The following is a 10,097-nucleotide window of genomic DNA, read 5'->3' as shown; positions in this document are numbered from 1 at the left end:
CTTCATTCTTTTTCCTTAGGATTGCTTTGGCTATTCGGGGTTTTTTATAGTTCCATATAAATCTGATGATTTTTTGTTCCATTTCTTTAAAAAATGTCATAGGAATTTTTATGGGAATTGCATTAAATTTATATATTACTTTGGGTAATATGGCCATTTTAATTATATTTATTCTTCCTATCCAAGAACAAGGAATATTTTTCCATCTCATTGTATCTTTTTCTATTTCTCTTAGCAATGCCTTGTAGTTTTCTTTATATAGGTCCTTTACATTCTTTGTTATGTTTATTCCTAGGTATTTTATTTTTTTTGTTGCAATTGTGAAGGGGATTATTTTTTTGAGTTCATTTTCTAATATTTCATTGTTGGCATATAGAAAGGCTATGGACTTCTGTATGTTAATTTTGTATCCTGCAACCTTACTGTATTGGTTTATTGTTTCCAGTAATCTTTTTGTGGAGTCCTTTGGGTTTTCGATGTATAGGATCATATCATCAGCAAAAAGTGATAGCTTTACTTCTTCTTTTCCGATATGGATGCCTTTTATTTCTTTGTCTTGTCTGATTGCTCTGGCCAGAACTTCTAGCACCACGTTAAATAAGAGTGGAGAGAGTGGACACCCCTGTCGTGTTCCTGATTTAAGGTGGAAAGTCCTCAGTTTTACGCCATTTAATATGATGTTGGCTGATGGTTTATCATATATGGCCTTTATTATGTTGAGATATTTTCCTTCTATACCCATTTTGTTGAGAGTCTTAAACATAAAATTGTGTTGTATTTTATCGAAAGCCTTTTCTGCATCTATTGATAAGATCATGTGGTTTTTGTTCTTTGTTTTATTGATATGGTGTATTACGTTAACCGTTTTACGTATGTTGAACCATCCTTGAGATTCTGGGATGAATCCCACTTGATCATGATGTATTATTTTTTTAATATGTTGTTGTATTCGATTTGCTAGTATTTTGTTTAGTATTTTAGCATCTGTATTCATTAGAGATATTGGTCTGTAGTTTTCTTTCTTTGTGCCATCCTTGCCAGGTTTTGGTATGAGGGTTATGTTGGCCTCATAAAATGTGTTTGGAAGTATTGCTTCTTCTTCAATTTTTTGAAAGACTTTGAGTAGAATAGGAACCAAGTCTTCTTTGAATGTTTGATAGAATTCACTAGTATAACCGTCTGGGCCTGGACTTTTATTTTTGGGGAGGTTTTTAATAGTTTTTTCTATTTCCTCCCTGCTGATTGGTCTGTTTAGGCTTTCTGCTTCTTCATGACTCAGTCTAGGAAGGTTGTATTTTTCTAGGAATTTATCCATTTCTTCTAGATTATTGTATTTGGTGGCATATAGTTTTTCATAGTATTCTACAATAATTCTTTGTATATCTATGATGTCTGTGGTGATCTCTCCTCTTTCATTTTGGATTTTATTTATTTGAGTCCTGTGTCTTTTTTCCTTGGTGAGTCTTGCCAAGGGTTTGTCGATTTTGTTGGTCTTTTCAAAGAACCAGCTCCTTGTTTTATTGATTTTTTCTATAGTTTTTCTGTTCTCTATTTCATTTATTTCTGCTCTGATTTTTATTATCTCCTTTCTTTGGCTGGTTTTGGGTTGTCTTTGTTCTTCTTTTCTAGTTCCTTAAGGTGTGAAGTTAAGTGGTTTACTTCGGCTCTCTCTTGCTTGTTCATATAGGCCTGAAGTGATATGAACTTTCCTCTTATTACTGCTTTTGCTGCATCCCAGAGATTCTGATATATCGTATTTTCATTTTCATTTGTCTGTATATATCTTTTGATCTCTGCGCTTATTTCTTCTTTGACCCATTCATTTTTTAGAAGTATGTTGTTTAGTTTCCACAATTTTGTGGGTTTCCCCCCTTTTTTTTACAGTTGAATTCTAGTTTCAAGGCTTTATGATCAGAGAATATGCTTGGCACAATTTCAATTTTTTTAAATTTGCTGATATTGTCTTTGTGGCCCAACATATGGTCAATTCTTGAGAATGTTCCATGTACACTAGAGAAAAATGTATACTCTGTCGCTTTGGGATGAAGTGTCCTGTAGATGTCTATCATATCCAGTTGTTCTAGTATTTCATTTAAGGCCACTATATCTTTATTGATTCTCTGTTTGGATGACCAATCTAGAGCCATCAGCGGTGTATTGAGGTCTCCAAGTATGATTGTATTTTTGTCAGTTTTTGTTTTAAGGTCAATAAGTAGCTGTCTTATATATTTTGGTGCTCCTTGGTTTGGTGCATATATATTAAGGATTGTTATGTCTTCTTGATTCAGTGTCCCCTTAATCATTATGAAATGGCCATTTTTGTCTCTGAGTACTTTTTCTGTCTTGTAGTCAGCATTATTAGATATGAGTATTGCTACACCTGCTTTTTTTTGGGTGTTGTTTGCTTGGAGTATTGTTTTCCAGCCTTTCACTTTGAATTTGTTTTTATCCTTGTTGCTTAGATGAGTTTCTTGTAGGCAGCATATAGTTGGATTTTCTTTTTTAATCCATTCTGCTACTCTGTGTCTTTTTATTGGTAAGTTTAATCCATTTACATTTAGTGTAATTATTGACACTTGTGGGTTCCCTATTGCCATTTTATAAATTGCTTTCTGTTAGTTTTGTATCTTGTTTGATTCTTCTCTTTTGTTTTTCTATCGTTTGTTTTTGTTTGTTTGTATTCCATACTTCTTTCCTCTGTTGCTACCTTTTTTAAGTCAAGTGTTTTTGTGGTGGTTTTTTCAAGGGTGGTTACCATTAAGTAATGAAAAGGGTACCTACCATATTCATTGTAGTACCCTTTCTTGTGAGTATTTCTGCGCTTCATCGTCCTTTGCTACTGTTAATCTTTATCCTTTCTCCCCTTTTTTTTTTCTTTTGTTGTCACAGTTTAAGTTTGGTTTTATTGTTTTCTTGGTGGAGCTGTTACTTGTGGTTATGTTTTCTTTTGTTCTTTGAATCTGGTTGGAAAACCCCCTTTAGTATTTCCTGGAGTGGGGGCTTTCTGATGATAAATTCTCTCATCTTTATATATTTGTGAATATTTTTATATCTCCTTCGTACTTGAAGGATAGCTTTGATGGGTATAGTATTCTTGGCTGAAAGTTCCTCTCTTTCAGGGCTTTAAATATTGGGGTCTACTCTTTTCTAGCTTGTAGAGTTTCTGCTGAGAAATCTAATGATAATCTAATAGACCTTCCTTTATATGTTGTATTCTTCTTTTCCCTGGCTGCCTTGAGAATTTTTTCTTTGTCATTGGTTTGTGTCATCTTCATTATGATGTGCCTTGGAGTGGGTTTGTTGTGGTTCAGAAAACTAGGTGTTCTGTTTGCTTCTTGAATTTGAGGCTTTAATTCTTTCCACAGGCTTGGGAAGTTCTCATCTATTATTTGTTTGAGTATATTCTCCATTCCATTTTCTTTCTCTTCTCCCTCTGATATACCTATTATTCTTATGTTATTCTTTCTGATGGAGTCAGACAATTCCTGTAGGGCTTTCTCATTTTTTATTATTTTTGAGTCTCTTTCTTCTTCTCTCTGTTGTGCCTCAAGTTGCTTGTCTTCTATTTCACTGATCCTGTCTTCTATCTGGGCTGTTCTATTAGCTAAGCTTGTTACCTCATTTTTCAGCTCTTGAATTGAGTTTTTCATTTCTGTTTGATTTGTTTTTATAGTTTCAATTTCCTTGGTAATATATTCTTTGTGATCGTTGAGTTGTTTTCTGATTTCCCTAAATTGCCTTTCTGTGTTTTCTTGTATATCTCTGAGTATTTTTAAGATTTCTATTTTAAATTCTCTGTCATTTGGCTCCAAGGCTTCCAATATGTTAAATCTTTTCTCCATAGATTTTTCCACATCTATTTGTGTTACCTCTCTGTCTTTTGTATCCATAATGTTTGATTTCCTTTTTCTTATTGGCATCTGAAGGTGGTCTTGATGATAGTGTTAATTGGAATTAATAAAAAATAAAAAGGAAAAAAAAAAGAAAAAAGGAAAATACTCCACAAAAAAAAAGTAATAATTTATTATTTCCCCCTTTTTTTTTTCTTCTCTTCCCCTCCTCTCACCTCCTTAGGGAAATATTGTGGTGACCTGTGAATTATATTATGCTAAATGGAACAAAAACTGCCTATAATGGAGGGCCTGATTTGGGGTGAAGAGTTCAAGGGGCAAAAAAGGGAGTAGGGACCTACTAAATACAAAAAAAAAAAAAAGGGGGGGGAGAAAATCTTAGACAAGCATAAAATGATTTGCTTGTAAGTGATGGTCAACTAAGATATAATGAGAGGGATGAGAGGGAAACAGAAAAAAGGAGAGAAAAAACAATAATTAAAAAATAAAAAAATAAAAATAATAAGTAAAAATCTGTTGTATTAAGTGGAGCGAAGACTAAATACAATGGAGACTTTGGGTTGGGAGGAATGCTAGTGAGTTAAAAAGCAATGTAAAAAGTGCCCAAAATGCCACAAAACCAAACAAATAGAGGAAAACCAAGAACAAAAGCAGAAGAAAAAAAAAGAACAACAACAAAAAAACCCCCACAAAAACTTGAGTCCCAAATTAAATAATTTGTTCGTGATTGAGGCTTAAATGGGAGGAAAAGTAAAAGGAGAAAAGAAGAAATGAATAGAAAGGAAAAAATAAGAGTAAGAGAGAAACGAAGGAAGAAAAAAAGGAAAGGAAAAAAAAAACAAAAGGGGAGAGAGTGAGAGTTAAGGGTTTTGGAGTGTAACCCTAAAGGAGAGTTAGGATGAAGAAAAGAAATAAAATGGAACACTCATGGGTAGTGTAGTTCAAGAAAAGGGTAGCATAAGATGGGCAGAGAGTAAAAGGACCGAGGTGGAAGAAATAGAAATAATAATAAAGGCAATAAGATAGAAGAAACAACAACAACAAAGAATTAGTGGAACAAGTTATAAAGTCTGTGGATTTTTCTTGATTTTGAGAGGTTAACTTCTTCCTTTTTTCTTTTCTCCCCCTCTTCCTGGTCGGTGACTCTGTACCCCAGGTTCTGCCCCTGTGTCACTCTTAGGTAGGAATTTGCAGTTGATGGTATTCTATGGCAATGTCATATAATTGGCTTTAGTCTCGCTGGTAGTCAAGGCTTGTTGGCGTTTGAAAAGTCCAACAATGAGAGAGTTTGCTTTCCTGGAGTCTCTTTCCTAGTCTCCCCTTCCTGAATTAGCAGCCTGGTGATCCAGCTATGAGGCTGCCACTGCTTCTGTCTGGGGAGTAAGAGGCTCAAAGAGCTGGGAAATCCCCACTCTATCCTCACTCAGCGCAAGGCTCTGGGTAAGGCTCTGGCAGTCAGAGCCTCCAGCGTAATCAGGTGGGGCTGGGAGTCAATTGTTGTCAAGGTGACTGTTCAGCGCCTATCATTCAGTTGGACCACTCAACCCAGGCTTTCCACACTTGGTAGCCTGTTTTGGCTGGGAAGAAGAAGCACTAGTCGCTGTTTGCTTTATGGATCTTAATATCTGCCAAGTCCCTCTTGTTAGGTATATCCCTGAATATGGAGGCTCTGTCAATCAGAAGTTGCCCCCGCCCCTTTAGCGAAAGGCACTGAAAAATATCACGCCTCTTGTCTTGGATCACTGAACTGGGAGAGATCTTATCAATTAGAGCCCCGTGGGTGCGTAGATTTCGTGGGTTAAGCTAATTTCAGTGATTGGATCCGCAGCTGTGCTCCAGAAAGTATTTCAGGCTGTCTGCGCGCCCCTCCCCCCAGCACTTGATTGTTAGCTTGAATGGCTGGGTGAGGTGCCCCGCCCATGGAGAGAATCTCCTGACTAGGAAAGACAGCCTTGGCGCCCCTCCGGGACCGCGGCTGGGGGGGGGGGGGGGCGCGCGCACGCGCGGTTTCTTGGCACACCAGTGGCCGGGGACCGCGGCACGGGGCGCGTGCTGTTTCTCAGCACGCCAGTGAACGGAGACCGCAGCACGGGGCACGCGCGCGGGGTTTCTCCGCACGCCGGTGTCCGGGGACCGCAGCACGGGGCGCGCACACGCGGTTTCTCAGCACGCCAGTGGACGGGGGACCACGGCATGGGGCGCGCGCGCAGTTTCTCAGGGTATGCTGGGGCGGCCGTCCCCGAGTGTGGGCGGGCAGCTGCACGTGTGGGTTGACTCACCACAGGTGTACTCTCTCCTCAGCAACAGTCCTTTTGCTTTCAGTGTGTGTGTGTGGAACTCCGGAATGCTCCGAGGATAAATTTCTCTGTTTCTAGTTGATAAATTTGTTGAGATTTTGGGGAGATCTGTCGGACGCGCTGCTCACGGCGCCATTTCCGTGACGTCACTCCCCTCCAATCTGTTTCAATCTAAACTTCTTGCAGCTTTTGCTAAGCATCCTGTCACTGACTCTTGTTGTTCATACTTTGTGCTGTCCACTTTAGCCCTTGTCACTTCTGTATTTGAGCACTCTTAAATGGGAGGAATTCAAAATCCATGTTTTATATTGAGATATAATTCAGATGCTATAAAATTTATCTTTTTAAAATGTATAATTCGCCTGACCTGTGGTGGCGCAGTGGATAAAGCGTTGACCTGGAAATGCTGAGGTCACCGGTTCAAAACCCTGGGCTTGCCTGGTCAAGGGACATATGGGAGTTGATGCTTCCAGCTCCTCCCCCCCTTCTGTCTCTCCTCTGTCTCTCCCTTTCCTCTCTAAAATGAATTAAAAAATGTATAATTCAGTAATTTTTAGAGCATTCACAAAGTTATACAGGCATTCCCCTACTTAGAGAATGATTTTTATCACCCTGAAAAGAGACTTTAAAACCATTACCCATACTACCCTGTCCTCTGCTTCTCCCAACTTCTGGAAACCACTAGCCTACTCTCTGTCTCTATAAATTTGCTTATTCTGGACATTTAATTTGGTTGAAATCATGTAATCTGTATATAATCTTATACATTTGCTTTCTTCCTCTTAGGCTAATATATATATATATTTTTTTTGTATTTTTCTGAAGCTGGAAACGGGGAGAGACAGTCAGACAGACTCCCGCATGCGCCCGACCAGGATCCACCCTGCACGCCCACCAGGGGTGCCGCTCTGCCCACCAGGGGGCGATGCTCTGCCCCTCCGGGGAGTCGCTCTGCCGTGACCAGAGCCACTCTAGCGCCTGGGGCAGAGGCCAAGGAGCCATCCCCAGCGCCCGGGCCATCTTTGCTCCAATGGAGCCTTGGCTGCAGGAGGGGAAGAGAGAGACAGAGAGGAAGGAGGGGGTGGGGGGTGGAGAAGCAAATGGGTGCTTCTCCTATGTGCCCTGGCTGGGAATCGAACCTGGGTCCCTCACACGCCAGGCCGACGCTCTACCGCTGAGCCAACCGGCCAGGGCCTCTTAGGCTAATATTTTTAAGATTTATCTATATTGTAGAGTGAATCAGTACTTCATTTTTATGGTTGAATAATATTTCAATGTATGGATATGCAACATTTTCATCCATTCATCCACTGTTGTACATCTGGCTTGTTTCCACTTTTGGCTGTTGTAAATCGTGCCACCATAAAAACTATTTGCAATTTTTTTGTGAACGTATGTTTTAAATTCTCTGGGAATGGAATTACTGGGTGTTGGGCAGATAAAATGTATTATGCTCACTTTGTTAAAGATGATGCTGCCCACGTGGAGGCCATTGCCCAGGTGATAATAATGTGTGTCTCTGTGGGCAGGCAGAATCCTTGTAGCCTGGGGTTTGGTTTTGGGATTAAGCCTTTCCCACCTGTTTTGATGTGGGGTGGTACAATCCAATCATGCCTCAGAGAAGTGACTTTGTATTACAGACTTCTCTATTTTGTATATTGGATTAAAGGTCTTGAATCTATACTATAAAATGGGGGCAGAATGAGAGCTTGCTCTCTTGGTTCCTGAGATTATCATTAGAGAGCAGAGCAGAGAGCAGAGTAGGAGGCCTCGTGGAGTAGGCCAGGAGAAGCAGCCAAGATGGCGGAATGTTGAGTGAGAAGCCAGTTTATACAGAGTTTGTGCAGGGAGAAGGAAGGAGATGGGGAACAGAGGTGAATAAGTCTGGTGAACTAGAGACCTTTGATTCTAGGAAACTTGGATAAATCAGTAGCTTTGTGAGCACTGAATGTGAGTGGGTTTTGGAGCCCAGTGTGTGTTTTTACTTGCCCGCCGGGTGCAAGCTAGAATTAAAGATGGTGGCCCACCAGTTCTTGGCTCCGTTGTTTCTTTACCGACTGTCTGAATCCAATGTGAACCTGCATGTGAATGGCCACGATGGCGGCTCCTGGCCTTACACTGGGCCATAGGGTATCTATATGTTGTCTTTTTGAGGAAATGCCAGACTATTTTCCAAAGTGATCACACCACTTTACAGTCTCACCATCAATGTGTAAGTGTCCTATTTCTCCACATTCTCACCAATAGTTTTTACTGTCCATCCTTTTTATCATAGTCCCCTTAGTGAGTGTGTGGAGTGGTGTTTCATTTTGGTTTTGATTTGTATTTCCCTAATAATGATGAATGTTTGTTTTATATATTTATCAACCGTTTGTATATCTTTAAAATTATGTTGATTAAATTTTTTTGCCCATTTTTAAATTGGGTTGTTGTTTTTATCTCCCTTTCTACATTTTCCTGAAGTTTTAATAACCATTAGGAAAAGATAAAAAGATGCATCATGATTTTCTCAAGGAATATTATTTGATATGCCAAATAATCAGCTTACTTTGTATTAGTTTTTACTGGTACTTTACAAATTGCCACAAAAGAAGAGGCTAAAAACAATACACACTCATGGTCTCAGAGTCCATGGTCAGGAGGAGTGTGGCCGTGGCTAGGCTGGGCCTCTGCCCAGGAGCCTGCTGTCACTGTGCTGCATCACCTCAGAGGCCCAGCAGGGAGAAGCCGGCGCCTCACACTCAGCCTGGACTGAGGGACTGCGGGGGGCTTATTCTCTGCAGCTGCAGAGCTCACCGCTTCTTGCTTCCTCAAGGCCAGCACAGGGCCCCTCAACTCAGAGACGGCCCATCCCCTCTCTTAAGGACTTTACCTATTTAAGTCAGGCCCACCCAGGCAGTATTCCTTTCAACTCAAGGTCCAATGATGTGGGACCTTAATTACATTTGCAAAATGCCTTCACATTTGCCGTATCGTACTGCCTACAAGCAAGTCACAGGTTCCAGCCGAACTCAGGGAGGGTGTCATGCAAGGGCATGAGTACTGAGAAAAGGGATTTTGCCTTTACTAAGCAAAGGAAACCCGATGAGTTATTTTTCTTTTTTAGATAATGCCATGAAATAGTTTTCCTGGCTATAGCAGCTCAAAAATTGTTCCCGTTTAATCAGTTTCAGTGACATAAAGGCTACAAAACAAACATGCATAAAGGACAGTGCAAGGCATCATGAAAAATCTTTTCAATATGTAACAGTCATAAATACAACAATGGTTTTCATTAGACAGCTCCCATTTTCCCTCATTGTCACCATAATAATGATAACTAATAATGGATTATCTAATGGAGAGCTAAAACATATAGTGCTTTGTGAGATCTAGTGCTTGACGCATATTAACTCATCTAATCTCAAGAATCAATCCTAGACATAGGTATTGTTGTTTCGTTGTCATGTCTAGATGAGGGGACTGAGGACAGAGCTCAAGTGCTCACACAGCCAGAAGCGGAGTCTGGACCAAGCCTGGGAAGTCTGCATGCACCCACCACCCTCTTTGCCTCTGAGATAAGTAAAGACAGATTCACTCCCAGAGGACGAGTCATCTGGGTGTCATCAAAGCCCTCGTTCTACACAGACCCTCAGGAGAAAACTTGTGACTAAGTCATTGTTGTCTCTGCAAACAGGTCATCAGCAGAGGGTCTACTGGGTCATTACAAAAACCATTAACTAATAAATACAGAGCTAAAGAGAAAAATGTAGTTTAAAGTTCTTATGTCCATTTTGTAAGCCACCTTCTGTTTGGGAGAACACCACTGCCTCAAGCTGCACCAAAGCAGCCCATGCTCAGAACGGCCAAGTGCACAAGGCATCAAACCATTTGTCTAACATTTATAATTAAGACCAATTATGTGTCAGGCCCAGTGTTATGCACCAGGGACACAGAGGAGAAAGTGTCA

The sequence above is a fragment of the Saccopteryx bilineata genome, chromosome 4 (assembly GCF_036850765.1).
Source record: "Saccopteryx bilineata isolate mSacBil1 chromosome 4, mSacBil1_pri_phased_curated, whole genome shotgun sequence".
Taxonomy (NCBI): Eukaryota; Metazoa; Chordata; class Mammalia; order Chiroptera; family Emballonuridae; genus Saccopteryx; species Saccopteryx bilineata.
Note: the sequence above shows the minus strand (reverse complement) of the source record.